The sequence below is a fragment of the Sminthopsis crassicaudata genome, chromosome 6, assembly GCF_048593235.1.
Source record: "Sminthopsis crassicaudata isolate SCR6 chromosome 6, ASM4859323v1, whole genome shotgun sequence".
NCBI lineage: Eukaryota > Metazoa > Chordata > Mammalia > Dasyuromorphia > Dasyuridae > Sminthopsis > Sminthopsis crassicaudata.
This window is the reverse complement of record NC_133622.1, coordinates 94,684,911-94,704,644: the sequence shown is the minus strand read 5'-3', so window position 1 is coordinate 94,704,644 and position 19,734 is coordinate 94,684,911. Positions and strand designations below refer to the sequence as shown.

The following is a 19,734-nucleotide window of genomic DNA, read 5'->3' as shown; positions in this document are numbered from 1 at the left end:
TGTTACTTTTAGGCAACTAGTGGTTAATAACAAATAGATATGTGTATGCATATATATATATATATATATATATATATATATATATATATACATATATATTTGTATATAAATTCTTACATTTCATAATATTCTAAGTTATTATTTTCTGTGGAAAAGTGATCTCATACATAGTACAATATGACCAAAGAGGAAGAAATATTTTTTTTTCTTAAATAACACTTTTTTTTTTTATCTGATCACTTAAAATTCAATTAAAAATGATTCTAAAACCTGAATAATTATTAGAGATGTACTCCTCACATGTGAATGTTATTATTGCAATGCTAAGTTTGGATCGTGTGAAAGATTTGACAGCAAAAAGTATGTAAAGGGGGCAACTAGGTGGCACAGTGGATAGAGCACCATCCCTGAAGTCAGGAGGACCTGAGTTCAAATCTGGTCTCAGACACTTAACACTTCCTGGCTGTGTGACCCTGGGCAAGTCATTTAACCCCAATTGCCTAAAAAAAAAGTATGTAAAGAATATTTCAAGATTTGTGTATCATAAATTTAAGTCATGAGTATAATAGAATTCATATATTTCAGTGAAGGAAAATAGGCCAAGATGTTTATACTAAGATAATCTAGAAAACAATGGTATTAACAGGTGGTATGTTTGTAATGTCATTTAGGTAAAATAAAGTTTGTAGATCTCTTGTTGCTCCAAAATACTAACAATTATTGGTCTAAGAGAACAAGGAGTTTTCAAAGATGTTTTATTGCCAAATTCTGGTCTTTAAGTCTTTGGCTTAGGGAGCAGCCACTTTTTGAAAAAAGGGCAAGAGACAGATGGGTCTTGTTCATTTATAAAGACACTGTATCTTCTGGGAATAGCTACTTGTATATGTGGTCCTAGGAGTATGTTTGGAATATTGTATGCATTTAATAAATGATTGTTGAACAGGATTTGAAAAAGAAAAATAATAAGGATGCAAGAAAATGAAAGAATTAGTCATGCCCAGAGATTCCAAAAGCAAAATGCAAGAAAATGTTCATTCTCATTCTCTCTCTCCTCTCCCTCCCTCCCTCTCCCTCTCCCTCTCTCCCTCTCTCCCTCCCTCCCTCCCTCCCTCCTCTCTCTCTCTCTCTCTCTCTCTCTCTCTCTCTCTCTCTCTCTCTCTCTCTCTCTCTCTCTCTCTCCCTCTCTCTCTCTCTCTTTTTCTCTCTCTGTCACACACACACACACACACACACACACACACACACACACACACACACACTTGTAACAAAAGATCCAATCATTCTAGAGAGCAATATAGAACTATGTGCAAGGGTATGAAACTGTGCATATCCATTGACCTAGAAGTGTTTCTAGTGGCTCTATAAACCAAAGACATCATAGAAAGAGAAAATAACCAACATGTGCAAAAATGTTTGTAGTAGCCCATTTTGTACTGGCAAGGAAGTAGAAACTGAGTGGATGCCCATCAGCAGGGAAATAGCTGAATAAGTTATGACATATAAATATAATGGAATATTAACATTCTATAAGAAATGATCAGCAGGATGATTTCAGAAAGACAAGAGATTTATCTCAATTGATGCTAAGTGAAGTAAGTAGAACCAAGAGTACAAACATTGTGCACAATAGTAACAAGGATTATGTGATGATCAATTGCAATGGATTTAGCTCTTTTCAACAATGAAGTGATTAAAATTAATTCCAATAGGCTTGTAATGGAAAGAGCCATTTGTAGCCAGCATTGGGACTATGGAGACTCAATGTAGATCACAATATATAGTGATTTGTGTATCATGAATATAATAGAATTCATTTCAGTGGAAGAAAATAAACCAAAATGTTTATGCTAAAATAATCTAAAAAACAGTGGTATTAACAGGTGGTTGTGCCCTTGTAATGTTATAGTATTTTCATCTTTGATGTTGTTGTTTGGTTTTTTCTTTCTTATTTTCCCTCTTTTGATCTGATTTTTATTGCACAGCATGATATATGTGGAAATATATTTACATATATATATGTAACCTATATTGGATAATGTGTTGGCTAAGGGAGGGGGAAGGTGAGGACAGAGGGAGAAATATTTGGAATACAAGATTTTGCAAAGGTGGATATTAAAAATTATACTTGCATGTAATTTGAAAAATAGAAAGCTAAATTATATGAGCAAAATTACAAAACACTTTCCACACAAATAAAGTCAGATTTAAATAATTGTAAAAATATTAAGTGCTCTTGGATAGGTGGAGCGAATATAATAATGATGACAATACTCCCTAAACTAATCTATATATTTAGTACTGTACCAAGTAGACTCCCAAGAAACTATTTTAATGACCTAGAAAAAATAACAACAAAATTCATATGGAAAAACAAAATGTAGAGAATTTCAAGGGAATTAATGAAAAATAGAAAGCTATTACTATTATTAAAAATAAGTAATGATTAAACTAAAAAAAAATTAAAGAGTTGTCCTCAATGACCTCCAAAGTTCCTTCCAGCTTTAACTATATGATCACACATTGCATATGCCACTGTAATAATGCTTTTGGTACATTTCTAAATGAAATATGCCATGTTTCTTTCCTGGAAGGATTGGTATCCTTTGAAATATCTTAATATATTCTTTTTGATTCCCCTAAGAGGAAATATTAATCTCTTTATGAAGGGCAATCTACTAATATCTACAGCAGTTTCTTGTGTTTCAAATAATTTTTATTCCAATTAATTTTAATAATTATTTTTAGATTATTTTATAGAGAAGGAAACAGAAACCAAGGAAATAAAATTACTTCTCTGAAAATACACAAGCAGTAAAGATCAGTGGTAAGAACATAGGTCTTTGGTGTGATTCCAACTTCAGTGGTTTTTACATTCTACTGACATAGCATAAGCAAATATTAGTAATGAACAGACTTGTCCTAAAAGTTCAAAGATAATAATCTAACAAATTCATGTGTGTGTGTGTGTGTGTGTGTGTGTGTGTGTGTGTGTGTGTGTGTGTGTGTATTGCTGAAGCAATAAGAGTTAAACAACTTGCCCAGGGTCACACAGCTAGGAAGTGTTGTGTCTGAAATCAATTTGAACTCAGATCCTCCTAACTTCAGAGCTGGTGCTTTAACTACTACCTCACCTAGCTGCCTCTCTAGTAGTATATTTTTAAGGTAATATATTTTAAAGTAGATCTAGCCATCAGTATAATCTTGTGATAAAAATAGAACTCAAAAAAAATGTAATAGGTATTCTCTGCCCTCTAGAGCTTGTTTGTCATAAAGAATTCAAATCAATTGACTTGATATTTGTGATATACCGTGTGCCTAACAGCAGCTTAAAGAGATTCATCTGATTGATATAACTTTTTAATACTTTTTGTTAGCCTCAGTTCACAAAAATATTTGAGAAATATGGAAAGGGAGAAAGGGAGACACTGACAGAAAGAGAAAGGGAAAGACAAAGAGGAGAGAGTATATTTTTAAATTTTTATTGAAACTGCTAAAATACCAGTAATGTTTTAAGGATGATATGAGAAAAGGAATTCTGAAATATCAAAAAAGGTTCAGCCTAAGCCAGTTTAATGACAACAAGACTGCATAGCAAATTTGCCAGACACTTTAGGTCCAATATTGGATCTACCACGTATTTAATAAGCATTTTTAATGTTCAGCAGTATATAATTTGTTTCCATAGTGATTATTCATTTCTTTGTCAAGAATAAAAAGATACCTATTAGAAAAATACCTTTCTGATCCCAATTGTATCTCTGTATATTGCATGGTATAAAGAGACATACCCTTTTCCAAATATGAAATAAATTTAATTTTGGCCAAAGCCTCAAACCATTCTTAAAGGAAATAATGTTGGAAAATACAAGAGAAAAAAATCAATTCATTTGTCTCTTATTTGCTAATAGTCATCTTATCTGAAAACTCAAGTGCAAAAGCTGTCAGCTGAACTATATCAAATTCAAGAATTGCATAAAGCCCTTGGTTTTAAGTGACAAGGCCAAATATAATTAATGTTGAATTAATGTGCTAAATAGAAAACAAGGATATTATATTTGATTTAGCTTTATATCCATACACATATAAACAACACTAGTAGAGTCATACTGTTAATCTTCCAAAGACCCATTCACCATTTCTAAAAGTCCAAAAAACTCCAAATAACTACATAGTGGCAGAAGTACTGTAAACATACAGAAGTCATCACAGGGCTCAAATGTAGCTCAATTATGAAAAGTCAACAGAGCTGTGGAAGTAAGAAGGCATCATCTTGTGCCAACAATCTTGCCCAAGGACTCAGCCATCCTTATCATATATGGTCAACAATATCTAACACTCTATGCCAAGATAAAGTTGAAATGCATTCATGATTTAGACATCAAGGGTGATACTATAAATAATCAGAAGAACAAGGGATAGTCTACCTCTCAGATCTGTGGAGGCAGAAGGAATTTGTGGCCAAAGAGAACATTATGAAATACAAAATGGATAATTTTGACTATATTTAATTAAAAAGGTTTTTTACACAAATAACACCAATACAGCCAATGTTAGAAAGGAAGCAGAAGAGGCAGCTAGGTGGCACAGGGGATAGAGCACCAGCCCTGAAGTCAGGAGAACCTGAATTCAAATGTGGCTTCAGACACTTAAGTGGCAAGTCACTTAACCCCAAACCTTAGCAAAATAAAACAAAAGGAAGCAGAAAGATGGGGGGGGGGATTTTATAGGCACTGTTTTTAATAAAACTCTCATTTCTAAAATATATAGAGAACTGACTCAAATTTATAAGAACACAACCCATTCCCTAATTGATGGCCAGATGATATGAACAATTTTCAGATGAAGAAATTAAAGCCATTGCTAGTCATATGAAAAGGTGCTCTAGATCACTATTGATCAGAGTTTAAAAGAATTGCAAAAAAAAAAAAAAAAAAGTGGTCAAAAGGAAAAAGAAAGGAGTACAAGACTTCTTAGGCAATGTTTTGGGCTTTTGGTGTTTTATTTTGTTCTTTAAGAAAATGTTGTTGCCTTTTATTTGTTCTTCAAATGTTTTCTTATAAACAACACATTTTAGGTCTTTAATCCACTCTGATATCCACTTTCTTTTTCTGGGAGAGTTCATCCCATTCACATTCAAAGTTATGATAATTAACTGTGCATTTCCCTCCTCCACCCTATTTTCTTCCTGTTTATTATTTCCTCTCTCCTTTCACCCTGTCCCTCCTTACCAGTGTTTTGCCTTTCATTATCCTCTTCCTTTTTCTTCCTTTTTTCTTAAAAGATTTTATAGTATATAAAAAAACACAAAATAAAAAAAAATAGGATCAGTCAACATGAATTTTTGGAGTCCTTTCCAAAATTCTCTGTACCCAATAGTCAAGCAGGCATGCCTTCTTTCTTCTTTTCATTCAGCCTCTGGATTGCCAGAGATAATTTGTTCTCTGAGTTCATAAAATGAGGCTTCCTCTGCCAGATACAAGACTGTGAATTTATCCAAGTTGTAGAAACAAGCTTTTACTATGCATCTACCAAAATATCTCCCATTAAGATCAACAACAGTTTCAATTGCTCATTCAACCCTTTCAAAATCTAAAAATATTCATACAGTTTTATCAGCAGGAGCACCAGGAATTTCAAAAATTACACATTTTCCAACTTTGTTATATTTTTACATTCTTCTTTGGTATCGGCCTTCTAGATCTTCATCTACTTCCCCAGCACCCACCATGTTCCTTAGCAGAACCATTTTAGTAGACATTTAAGGATCTTGATTAATCGATTTGAATCTGATTTGTTAGATGCATCTTTCTCTGTAGCATCAATTCTTGCTCATGTTTTCCAAGATCCTGGCCTTCTCGGAAATTATACTTCTGCATGATTTTATGAGCAATGATACCACCCATATTAGCAAGGAAGGAATTACGGAACCCTGTTAGGGATCATGGTCTCTCTTGTTCATCATACATTGGAGAGGGATAGCAGCTTTGGAAGACTGTGAACAAGGTCTTGGTTCCTCTTCAAATGGAAACATTCTGGATAATTCCTTGTCTTTTTCCACAAGAAAAGTTAGTAGTGCAATGGCAGCATTTCACATACTTTCTTTCTTCCTTTCTCATATATAATCTTCATCTTCATCAGAATTTTTCTCTCAAAAACCACTAACTTCATGCCTGTTTTTATAAATCCTCTTTTCTCTTTCTTCAATCTCTTTTTGCCTTTCAGCTCTCCACTGTCTTTGGAATTTCTCCTTTTGGTGTTTTACTACTTTCTCATAATCATTAGGAAACATGGTTTCATATTCATTGCTAATGGAATCAAAACTTCTCCTGCAGAAAATCTACTAGCCACAGGATCCTTTAAATCTGCTGCAACATGAGGTGGAATATCTGGCAGATCTATGATCTGCCAATCAGATCAATCACTGGAACAAGCACTGTACTTTGTTTTGTTCTCTGACTCTGCTTGGGTTAAAATGGCCTTCTTGACTTGCAGCTGAGACTGTAGCAGTTTGAAATTTTTGGACTAGCCTTCTGTCTTTGAATCACTGTTCTCCACTCCCAAGTTATCATATAAGGACAATTTTTCTTCTTTTTCAAAACCAGGGGGCGTGCTGGATTTCTCCATAGGCCAGAGCAGCAGCATTGGCGGTAGCAGGGCTAGAGGTGGACTAGAGCTAGCTAGCAGCAGTATGCCCCCACCTCCCTTCCTTTTCTTTCCCCTTCTATCTCCTACTTCCTTATAGGCCAAGATAAATTCAATTGAGTTTGGCATGTTATTCCAAATCAAATCTGATGAGAATAAGGTCCAAACAATGCTTACCCAATCCCTTTTTTCTCTCTACTTAATAGGTCTTTTGCACCAATTCAGGTGACATAATGTATCCTATTATGCCTCCTGCTGTCTTTTTCTTTCAGTATAATACTGTTTTTAATCCCTTAATTTTTTTTATATGATTACATTCAAATTAACTTATAATCATATCTTCTATGTATGTTCATTCTAACTGCCCTGACAGAGATGTAGTTCTCAAAGTTACAAATATCTTCCTATATTCCTTATTGAATAATAATGCTTGTTTGTTTTTCTGTTTCCATTTTAACACGTCTCTTTTTTTCTCCTTTTTTTAAATAAAGTTTTTTATTTTCAACATTCACTCTTGCAAAAACTTGTGTTTCAAATTTTTTTCCTCCTTTTTCCCCACCCTTACCACTAGATGGCAAGTAATCCAGCATACGTTAAACATGGAACACTTCTCTTAAATCTTGTATTTGAAGATCCAATTTTCTGTTCGGCTCTGGTCTTTTCATCAGGTAAATTTGAAAGTCTCTTTACTCCTGAAAGATTATGTTCAATTTTGCAGGATAGTTCCACATTGGTTGTAATCTGGAATTGCCTTCCAGAATATAATGTATGTTCTGATCTTTTAGTGTAGTAAATGTCTTACATACTGACTGTGACTTCTTGATATTTGAATTTTTTTCTGATATCTTGAAATACTTTCCTCTTGACCTGAATGAATTTGACAACAATAATCTTTGGAATTTTCATTTGGAACTCCTGTTCAGGAAGTGATTGATGAATTCTTTCAGTGACTATTTTATCTTCTTGTTCTGAGGTATCATGACAGTTTTCCTTGATAATTTGTTGAAGGTTGCTAGCCAGACTTTTCTTTGGTCATGGCTTTCAGATAGTACAATAATTCTTAAATTATCTCTTCTGGATATATTTTCCAGGTCAGTTGTTTTTCCAATGAAGTATTTTACATTTTCTTCCATTTTTCATTCTTTTGGTTTTGTTTGATTTTTGATATCTGAGAGTCATAAGCTTCCATTTGTCTAACTTAAATGGTTAAGGAATTATTTTTTTAGGTACTTTTTATACCTCTTTTTCCATTTGGCTAGTTCTACTTTTTATGAAGTTGTTTTTTTCAATGGATTAGTTTTCCCCCATTTGGCTAATTGTACTTTTTAATGTTTTTTTTTTTTTTAATACTTCTTTTCTTTAGTCAATTTTTGTCCTTCCTGTTGATTCTCTCTCTCTTTTTAGTAATAGTTTTTTTCAGAGTACAGCAAATATAGTTTTCAACATTTACTCTTGCAAAATCTTGTATTACATCTTTTTCTTCTTCCCTCTTTCTCCCCTATATAGTCAACCAATATAAGTTAAATATGTGCAGTTCTTCTAAATATATTTTCACATTTGTCATGCTACACAATAAAAATCAAATCAAAAGAGAAGAAGAATTAGAGGAAAACAAGAACAAAAAAACAGGTGAAAATACTATGTTGTTACCCACATTTAGTGTCCATAGTTTTCTCACTGGATGCAGATAGTTCTCTCCATTACAAGTCTATTGGAATTTATCTCAATCACCTTGTTGTTGAAAAGAGCAAAGTCCATCATATATTCTTATTGTTGCTGTGTACAATATTCTTTTAATTCTACTCACTTCACTTAGCATCAGTTCATGGAAGTCTCTCCAGGCCTTTTTGAAATCATGCTTCTGATCATTTCTTATAGAACAATTCTATTCCATTACATTCATGTACCATTAATTTATTCTGCTATTACCTACCTGAGAGGCAATTTTCAGTTCCTAGTCACTACAGAAAAAGCTGTTACAAACTTTTTTTGTGTATATCAGTTATTTTTTCTCTTTTTTTATGATATCATTGGGATACAGAGCCAGGAGAAACACTGCTGATTCAGAGTATGAACAGTTTTATAGTTCTTTGGGCATAGTTTCAAATTGCTCTACAGAATGTTTGGAACAGTTGACAACTCCACCAACAATGTATTATTGTCCCTGTCTTTTCCCATCCCTTCCAGAATTTGTCATTATCTTTTCCTGTGTATCTTTTCCTGTCTCTTACATAACTCTCATTTCTGTTTTGAATTTTTCTTCTACCTCTCTTACTTGACTTTTCAAATATTTTTTGAGTTCTTTTAAGAAGACTTTTTGGTCTTGAGACCAATTCATTTTTCCCTTTGACATTTCACATTTTGACATTGTTATCTTCTGAGTTTGTTTTGACCTTTCCTATTGCTATTTATGATCAGGGCTCTTTTTTTTTTTTTTTTTTTTTAATCATTTTTAGCTTATTTTGTTGTGGTTTTTTTTTTAAGTTGAGCTCTGTTCCTGGGGCACAGAAGGCACTTTCTCCAGCTTCTTGTGCTGGGGATCAGGGGTCTATTTACTAATTTTATGTATTAGTCTCTAGTATTGGTGGCTTGATCATGGCACTGTGGTGGCCTACTCTAGTCACATCTGTTGCATTAGGGGTTCACAAGCTGATGACTTGTGTGCTACACTCTGGTTGGAGGCCTCACAGCTGGCCTACTATTCCACTAGCCACATCTGAGGCAGGTAAGATGAATCTTAGTTTTTGATCTTTGAGGCAGCTAAAAGCTTTTCACTGGCTGGTCCAGACAATATCTGCACTAGGTTGTGTTCTCCCTTTACCCATGTGAAACAGAACTTTCTGGAAGTCCTTTAAAATTATCTTAAACTGAGAAAAGGATTCTGGAGAGATGACAAAGTACATCAGAAAATTCCAGGCTCTCTAGATTTCCCCCAAAAAAGGAGACAAAATTGCACCTGAGGGTGAATGATCAGTTAAAATGAATAAGAGGTAGGGCAGAATAGTTGTCCTTCTAGAACAATCAGAAAAAATCCAAAGAAAGATTCCAGGATGCAGGTTTGGCCCATGTTAAATATAAACCACTCCAGGCTAGTTTCACTGAAACAGTAAGAGGTAAGCCCTGTGGCTGTCTAGTTTGGGAGGTAACTTTGGTCCTAGCCATAGAAATTTTCACCTCTCAGACAATATGGAGAGTTGAGATTGAGGGAACCTCTGCTGATAAGGAATGCCAGGCCCAGCTCTGCTGCCAATATATGGCCCTGGGTGTGAAATAACAGCACATATCAGGTGAATATGAAGCAATGAAGCAGGAATAATACTTACTTCTGGCACTTACAAGAAGATTGAGTTCTTAGTTTTGGGTTCCAGACAAGAGAGAAGACCTGAAGCCAGAGGAACTATCCCTCATGCCCCTGCTACAAAATGGGCAAGTAAAGGAAAAAGAATCTAATCATAGAAAGCTACTATAGAATACCAGGTTTCTATAGGGGAGGATAAGGAAATAAACCTCTCCTACCCCAAAGAGTTGTATCAAGCAGTCACCTACCCAAAAAGATATTCATAGAAGAACTTTAAAAATCAAAAGAGAGAGACTGAAGAAAAAGAAGGAGAATGAGAAGGAAGAAGAAGAGGAGGAGAAGAATTAAAAAAAAATTAAAGTTGTGTAAAGAAAGTCAACGAACTAGAAAAGAAGATCCTGAATCTTAAGGAAAAAAATGATTTTTTGAAAACCAAGGGGAAAATAGCAAAGTTATGAGGCCTAGAAATAGTAAAAATAAAATATAAAGAATGAAAAAGAAAAGAATGTGAGACATCTCACAAAAAATAGCAGATATGAAGAACTGATCAATAAAACAAAACATAAAAATAATTGGACTACTTGAAAGTTTTGACCAAAAAAGAACATTGATATAATAATACAAAAAAAAATTAAAGAAGATTTTTGCAAAGTTTTAGAACAAGAGCATAAAATAGAAATAGAAATAATCTACTATTCACAACCTGAAAGAGATTCTACAAGGACATCCTACAGGGACATTATAGCTAAATTCCAAAAACTCAAGGTCAGTGATAAAATATTGTAAGCAACAAGAAAAAAAAGCAATATGATGCAACCACAATTAGAACACACAAGATCTAGGAGTGTCTGCATTAAAAAAGAAAATATAATCTTGGACACTATATACTGAAGAATAAAAGAATTAAGTAAGTTGCAGCTGAAAATATCATACCCTCCAAAATTAAGTGTAATCCTGAATTTTAAAAAATGGACACCAAATGAATTGTCAGATCTCTAAGATTTTGCTGCAAAAGACCCAAACTTAATAGAAATTTGGCAAATAAGATCCAAGAAAAAATATCAGGTAAATATCACATTACTCAATAGGGATAATTTTTTTTTGTTTGCTTTATGCATGGGAATATAAACTGTATGTCTAAGATTGTCACTAATAAATGAGTAGTTCAAAATAAAGACTGTGATACAGCTGGGTATGATATAATTCTAAAAAGCAAAACCATGTAGGAAAATATAAAAAGAGTAATTATATTATACAAATGAGATTCAAGAACAAAAACTGACAGAGAGGAATTAGATAGGGGAAAGGGCTGGTAGTTCTGAGATCCTACTCACATTAGAAATAGATTAAAGTGGGAACAATACATATAAATAGAGATATATAGGTAGAAGTAGATAGATATAGATATATCTAAAGGGTATAAAAGTCTTCTAAATTTATTAAGAAAAAAGGAGATAGAATAAGAGGGATATGGAAGAGTATGTAGATTAATGAGAATGAGATGAGGTATGTAGATAACAGATAATGGGAATGGGATAAAGATAGAGGGAAAGAGTGGGAAGAAAAGGTAGGGGGAAGAGGATAAGGAAAGGATTTTGGAAGGTAGATTAAGTAATAGCAAAGCCCAGAAGAAAGTAGAAATAAAGTAGAAGAGTCCGCAGGGATAGGAACAAGAGATATATACAAACATGATAATAATGATTAGCAGTAGAATTTATTAGGAGAAAAGAAGTAGTAACAAATGAGCTCAAAGTTAAAGTTAAAATATTTTCAATCAAAAGAGAAAAATATGGAAAATACACTATATGTCAGCAATCAATGATGAATTGGTAAATTTTGAAAAATATGTAAAGACTTGAACCTAAGAAATTCACTTTTAAAGAAATAGGTGACAAATAAGTGTAGTACAGCTTTCCAAAGATGCATAAGAATGTATATGTGTATGATTGTAGACATCTATATCTATATCCTGTATATATACATATATGTATGTGTATTTGTACATAGGAATATGTATGTGCATGTATATATGTGTACATATATACATATGTCTATGCTTAATTGTAGCCTATTGGGGGGGGAGAAAAGTAGGAAAAATAATAAAATGAAAATTGCACAGCAGAGAACAAAAGAAAGCCTACAAGGAAGCAAAGAGAAGATGGACAGTTCTGAATACAATATGTAATATTATATATACTTTCTTGAAATGATAATTTATTGTTTCATATTTTTAATTCTCTTATGTTATTCTGGGCACATAACTTTTTCTTTTTATACTCTTTATTTAAGCTTTTTAAAAATATATTTTAAAAATAATTTATCAAGATGAAAAATTGTTTCACTATCTTTTTGTGCATTCTGTTAAATCCAGAACCTATTTAGTGGCTTGGTTTAATATTTCTGAGAGAAACTGGGGAGAATTCAGGCAACTTCCTGTCTTTTCTCTGCCATATTGGCTCTGCTGTCTTGATGACAACTTCTGATATTCAATACAAGAGAATGTTTGTACAGAGGTTATATAATCTTGGAAGTCAAAGATAACCTAATCATAACATCTATTTCTAAAAAAAATTTCTTCTAACCCCACTCAATTTTGTGTAACTTCTGAAAAGGGGAATTATAAATAAACAATAGCAACAATTTTACTGAGCACTATGCTAAGCACAAGCAAAGATTTATATAAAAAAGTTTATATAGTGTCTCTATCTTCTTAGAACTTAAAAGTATATCAAAGACACAATGCAAACAGTTATAATACATAATACTCCATGATAAAGGAGATTATGTTTTCATGCTCTGAATGATACCTCAATAAATTTGTGATTCCATTAAAGTAGGGATTTCCTATAATTATGAATATCACAAACCACGCTTCTCCACCTCAATGATTCTCATCCCACATTTGTTTTGTCCTCATGCCAGGTTGTAATTTCTTGATTTTCACCATAAGTATTCTCATTTTCTTATTCATTTCCTCTTAGAAGTTGACTCCTCACAGGGAGGGGGAATGGGAAGGAAGGAGTTAATCAACTTAAGAATGCCCTCTTACAGCTCTCTTAACATTGCATACATGCTAGATGAATGGATATTAATTCGTGAGTGAATTTTAAAAGTTTGAATTCAGTCAAAAATCAATAAACATTTATTGAGTGCCAACTATAGACAAATACTATGCTGTGTTGGGGATTTAAAAAAAAAAAAGAGGTGAAAGATAGTCCCTCCCCTCAAGCAGCTTACAACCTAATGGGGAGACAACATGCAAAGAAATACATACAAAGCAAGCTATATTCAAAATTAATAAATAAAAATTTATAGAGAGAAGACATCAGAATTAAAAGTGGTTGAGAGGAAGCTTTCTGTAGAAGTTGTAATTTTATTTGAGACTAAAGGAAACCAAGAAGATGACTAGTCAAAAGAAGATTAATTACTTTGTGGAAAGTGATCTGCTAAGAGTAAGAGATAACAATTAGAAAAGCAAAAATAATACCTGCTTTCAAAGAGCTTATATTCTAATGAGCATGACAATATTTCAATTCAGGTGGATAGTTCTCATAGCTTCTAATGTGCAGCAAGAACAAAGAGTAATGTATATTCTTTAATATTATTGCTACTGATAAGGCATATCCATTTTTAGTGTTGAATCATTTGACCAAACCAAGGACTTTAGCATAGAGAATTTTCAGTCAGAGAATATCATCTAAAGAATATTAATGTTTCAAAATGAGCCATTTTTCCCTCAAGGAGATGAGGATTATTTTTTTTAACTTCACATTTTCCCAAAGACAAGACAACTTTCTCTATTCCTCTTCCTCTATTCTAATTACAGATCACTGTCCATCCAAGGTATATCTTGTCCATCTCTTTTTCCAGATATGCATCTAATGATATCTTTTGTGACACTTCTTATCTTTTGATAGTAATCTATTTCAGCCTTATCATGCCTACCATAGACTTTTCAATTGCCTTTTGGATCTCTTTCAATTTAAATTCTTCAAAGACTATGATATCTTTGGAATTTTTACTCAGAGAACATCATTTAAAGACTAATAATGCTTCAAAATAAGCCTTTTTTCCCCTTAAGGAGGTGGGGTTATTTAAAAAAAAAATTCACAATTTCCCAAAGACAATCCAATCCTCTATTCCTTTTTTATTATACTTATAGATTACCATCCATCCAAGTATATCTTGTCCTTTCAGATTGAACAACAGATATTCTTCATCTCTGTTATTTTTCCTATTTGGTTATTTAGACCATAATCTTTTGAGTAATGATAGCATTTATTTAAGAAGCTCTACATTGTTCTAGGAATTATTAGATCTGTACAGCGCCATCTGAAAAGTACCTGTGATGCTTCTATAGGGAATTCCTCTTACTGTATACTTGTCACTGGACATATTTCAGGATAATTACAAATACCATATGTATGTGTATATATACACACATGTGTACAGACATATATGTACCTTTCAATTACATTTTATGTGTGTACATATATATGCATATATATCATATGTGTGGTATTTGTCACAAACTTTTCCTTGTGTGAGCAAGAATTAAGTCACCTTTAACATTTCATCTTACTGAAATTTTGTGTGGATTTAAAATAAGCATGGAAGATACCTTGGAGGAGAACCTTTAAGAAAGCATTTTGCTCTCTTGAATCAAATTATTTTTATAGTCAGCTAACAGAAAGAAATTGTATCCTCTATACTTTCTGTCAACTGTACAGCTACAAGGATATGGTCTGCAATAGAATAATACCTGTGCAAACTTGTTTCCTACTGATATGTCCATACAACAAGTCCTTTAATATATGTATGTAGGTTTTTCTCACAAATGTTTTATAGAAAGAAGAAAATTTAGGATATGGGACAGTGAGTAGGAAAATTCTCAATCACTTTTTTATGAATATAAAACTTTATATGAATTTATATACAATTTTAGGGTTTGTAAAGAACTTTATAAATATTGACCTCATTTGATCTTTACAACAACCCTGGGAAGCAGGTATTATTATTAAATCCATTTTACAGAAAAGAAAATTGAAACTAGTAGAAATTTAGTGACTTGCCTAGTTGTCATATATTTTAAAAGTACATGAAGTTAGATATGAACTCAACTCTTTCTGACTCCAGGTCCAAAACTCTATATACACTCCATTTTCTTGCCTAATAACAACTAAAAAAAAGAAATTCCAAGCATTTACTATTTTGTTTTCTTTTCATGTTGGGAACTCATCTTTAAATACTCTAAATATGGACCTCTGATATATTTTTATCTAATTCAGCTACTGTTCCCAACATTATTTTTACAATGCTATTTCTATCTCCACATGCAAAATAAATTGTAATGTAAAAATATCCACATGTGATTATTTCATTGTAAATAGGAGAGAAAGTGCTATAAAATACTTACACATTTCTTTCTTTGGGGATCTGTTTGTTGTCCTCCCAGTTTCATCCTTAAATGTTTTTTTTTTTTTTAATTATCTATATTAATTGGATCTTTTACCAAATTTTTTGTAAATTTGTTTTTTTTCTTTCCTACACTATTTCTCACTATTTCATGAGATAGTGCTGTTCCTATTCTTTAATATTTGATAAATGAGATTATATTAAAAATTGGTTTCAATTTTGGCTGCCATTTATCTTAGCTTGGCAAAGAGATCCAGGGTTTGCTCTCTGAGATGATTTCTAGCTTCTCTTTTTGTCCTCCTTATAACAATTGGGTTACATTGGTTAAACCTCTTTTCAAAGTTTTTGCTCACTTTTTAAATGACCTTAGTTTTCTCAATGAAATTTGTGGCTGACATATAATGGAATTAGATTGTTGGGAGAGGTAGGTGAGAATGAAAGGAGTGGGGAATAAAAGTTTGCATTAACATTTGTGACAGATGAAATGGGGGATAAGAGTAAAGGTTGATAAATAATTGCCAAAGCAATGAGGATTCAGCAGAATTTATATACAGTGAATTTGCAATGGGTAAAGACAGTATTTTCTTACTTTCTCCAGAGATCCTCAGCAGTCCTTGTCAGAGTTGTAAGGGACAAGATTCCATAGATCCAAAATGATGAAAACTCAGGTAAGCAAGAAATTCATGCGTATCATCTAGTAAAATATCAGAGGGGACACATGATCACAGCTGATAATCAATAGTTCAAAAAACAGTTAAAACATATGTTGTGTGTATAAATTTTGGTGGAATTCCGGCAGGTCAGTTAACTAGCAAATTATGTTCTTTTCAAACATTTAATATGGATCCAACCAAAAATCTCATTTCCTAAATATTAAGTAGACTCACATCTGGAAAGTCTAGTTTCATGTATGATGCCAACACTGTAGACAATATTCTGTTTAATTTATTAAAAATAATTTTTAAAAGCTATTTTTTTTGGATTTCAGACTCTTTCTAAACATATCTCTGTCACTTAAAATTTACAAAATGTTTTACAAACATCTGTATTTACTATTTATTGCTCAGAGTAGACCAACAAGATAGGCCAGGGTTCTTTTGCTCTTTGTTCTGATGAAATCTGAGGAACAGACTCATTCAAAGTTTTCACTGGGGTAGCCTAGTAAGTTAATGGAAAAAGCAGGATTTGGTTTTAATGCCACCATCTTCTACCATAGTCCCAGTCCTAAGTTATACACTCACTCATAAATCCATAATGTGCCAGTATGACAATTTCAATGCATCGTGTCAACCTGATGAAGTGAGATAAGCATAAACCAGGTCCGTCTAGCTAGTTAATTCAGGTAACAGTTTGCTTTGTTCAAAACGGATAAGGACTAGTTGCCAATCCAAATTGCCTATCTGATGGGTCCAGAAATATCAAATTGCTCAGTTTGTTTATTCCCATTGCTCCATTACAGAGCAAGCATTCTAGAAAAATCATACACTTTATAGTCCGTTGTTGGTAATAGCTGAGGAATGGAAATGGAGAGTCACAGACATAGACTTGAAGGAAAACAGATGTTTCTTTTCTTCCTCATATTGAAAGTTTTAAAACATGCCTTTTTAGTGCATTATTTTGTCTTTAAAAAATCAGTCATAAAGTTTAATGTGTCATTATAAATTGATTCAAAAGCCCCCAGCACTGACCACTAGCCCAGAAATGGATACCCTTTCTGATTAGCAGAATCGGAGAATAAGCATTTGACACCAATACAGCAGGAACTATTTGAGAATTCCAGAGACACAGAGCTGGTTTCTATCATTGAAGGGTGGAAAAAGAAAAAACAAGAATTTTGGAAATAGGTCACTGATGAGATTGGGAAAAAATGTATTGTCCGGTTTCAAGAATCTTATTTTGTTATGTCACAAAATGGCAAATTTTTGGAAGAGAATGTGTAAATTTTAACATATAATCAAAAAAACATAAATTAACTTCTAGGAAAACCTTAAACAACACTAGCTGGTGGTTAATGTATTTGTTGTCTGGATATTTCCTCCAGATTATTTTTTTTCCCTTTCTCTTCTCTCCCTTTTAATATGCCAATATAATTTGAATAAAAGGACACAGGCTCAATCATACTTTTGTTCTACTTAGAGTTTCTTTTTTATTAACAAATTATTGTACTAGTTATCCTGAATATAAGTAACACAAGTCATTAGTTAGGAATCATAGAAAACTTAAAATTCTGGGCCTGCCACTCCTTTGCCTCTAATCCCTGCCTAAATTGAAACTAGTAGATCACTTAAATTTGGGTTTTCTATTTGGGTAAAGTAAATCCTTACTAAATCTGACACAAATATAGTGAGCCTTTGTTCCACCCCTGGTCAACAATAGGGCTACCAGGTTGCCTAAGGAAAAATAAATACATGTAGTTTTATAAAAAATGAAGGGGAAGGGGAAAGGGGGCGAGGAAGAGAGGGAGGAAGGAAAGAATGGAGTGAAGAAAGAGGAGGAGAGGGAAGAAAAGAGGAAAGGAGGGAAGAAAATTGGGAGAAAAGGAAGGAGGAATTAAGAGAAAAACAGAGGGAAGAAGAAGAGAAGAAAGGAAGGGAGGAAGGGAAAAAAGAGGAAAAGAGGAAAGAAAATTGGGAGAAAGGGAAGGAGGAAGAGAGGAAGGGAGGGAGAACATTTAGTATGGAAAATTTTACTACTCTTTATGAATGCTTTATTGCTTTTAACATATATGATATTGAAACCTGCTATTTTGAAAAGAGAACTTACCTAAAAGCAGAGAATCATTTATCACACTGTAAGACCAAAAAGTCATTTTATGAGGAACTAGTCATACAAATGCTTTTTGATTTGGTAAACAGAATAACTAGCACAACAGACCTATTAGAAAGCTCTTGGGAGATAAGATTCTGAGTCACTTTAAGTCTAATGAACTGGTTCTTACCTGTGCAGGAATTTACCTTTTCTACTAAGGTCAAGTGAGAAGGCTTGTCATACTCTAAATAGTCCACCTCAACATTTAAACAAAGGTATATCCAATCTGAAAATGGGCATGAGATTGAACATGTCCAGGCTTATGTCAGAGAGAGAAAGGGAGGAACAGAGGGAGGGGGAGAAGGAGGGGAAAAGCAGAAGGGGGAGAGAGAAAGGGAGAAGGAAAAGGAAAGGGAGACAAGGAGAAAGAGAAAGAAAGAGAGAGAAAATGATAATATATATACAAATATATATTCTAATCCAATTGATCACAAGCCCAAAATTCTCTGTTTCTTCTTTTTGTTTTACCTCTGTCATCATGTCTGATTGACTTTCAAGTGTATCAAGAAATCACATAGAATCTCTTTAATTTTGGCATATAATAATAGTTAATTTTTACACAGGCCTTTACAATTTATATAACTGTGCTCAAAACAGCCTTGTCTAGTGCAAATAGTATTTATTTTCATTTTATAGATGGAAAAAATGAGGCTAAGAGTGGTAGAGGAAACTACCAGTCACCAAGCTGGCTATGGCGATGAAAGCAAAGCCAACTCTAAATTACTGGCACTGAATTGTGACTAAAATACTTTAGATTATTCCACCTTTTTTACATCAATTACCTAGATTATAACAAACACAATTAATGAATACCCTGAAATAGCAGATTTCAATACAATGGTACAGCACCCTTTAAATGAGCTTCAGTAAACTGAATCTTCTAATCTGATCCAATTAAACCATATAGCTAGAGAGCCTTTTGCCCACCTAGAATAAGAGAATTAGAACTTCACAGGCCATCTGATTCAATCTTCTTGATTTATAGATGAAGATACTGAGGCTATGGAAGTAAAGTGATTTGTCCACCATCCCAGAGGTAGCAAGCATCAGAGACTATTCAAACCTAGGACCTCCAGTTTCAGAGCCAGTGGTCATTCTCTATTGTGCTGTGCTGCCTATGTCATATGAGAAGGGAAAATCAGTTCTATTGGAGAGAGCTTAAACTGTGTGAGATTTATCCAGAGGTAAATGCAATAAGACTAAGTTGGAGGCAATAAAAAGCACAGAAAACACCTGCAAAGGGGGAAGACCTCATTTGTTTGTCATACTGTCATGATTACCTGACAATTGATGGTGATATGAGGAGATACCAGGGAGTCTCTGTGAATCAATACATTCTTGGGAATTAGGTGAATCAGTCTGGAAGAAGAATTCAGGGCTCAAAGTCAATAATTATAGAAATAAATCCAAGGATAAAGTTATCAAAATAAGTTAAGCCTAATAATAGTTGGCATGTTAGAGTACCTCAAGTTAAAAAAGCAAAAACACATCATCTGATTCCAACAAAATCCCTACAATATGAGTAACAATTTAAATTTAAATTCCACAATCAAGTCTGTAAAGTGAATTAT

At 33.2% G+C, this 19,734-nt stretch overlaps 1 long non-coding RNA gene and 1 pseudogene across 1 annotated transcript in view; both read right to left on the bottom strand.

The window, feature by feature from the left end:
• LOC141547741 (uncharacterized) overlaps positions 1-19,512 on the bottom strand; it is a 38,806-nt gene extending 19,294 nt beyond the window's left edge. The window contains exons 1-2 of the long non-coding RNA XR_012483614.1: positions 19,444-19,512; positions 15,945-16,049 (exon numbers count right to left, since the gene is read on the bottom strand). This is a non-coding gene — a long non-coding RNA (uncharacterized LOC141547741). The remainder of the gene's footprint in view (positions 1-15,944; positions 16,050-19,443) is intronic.
• On the bottom strand, positions 5,405-6,642 carry LOC141546218 (splicing factor 45 pseudogene; annotated as a pseudogene).
• Positions 19,513-19,734: the final 222 nt, after the last annotated feature.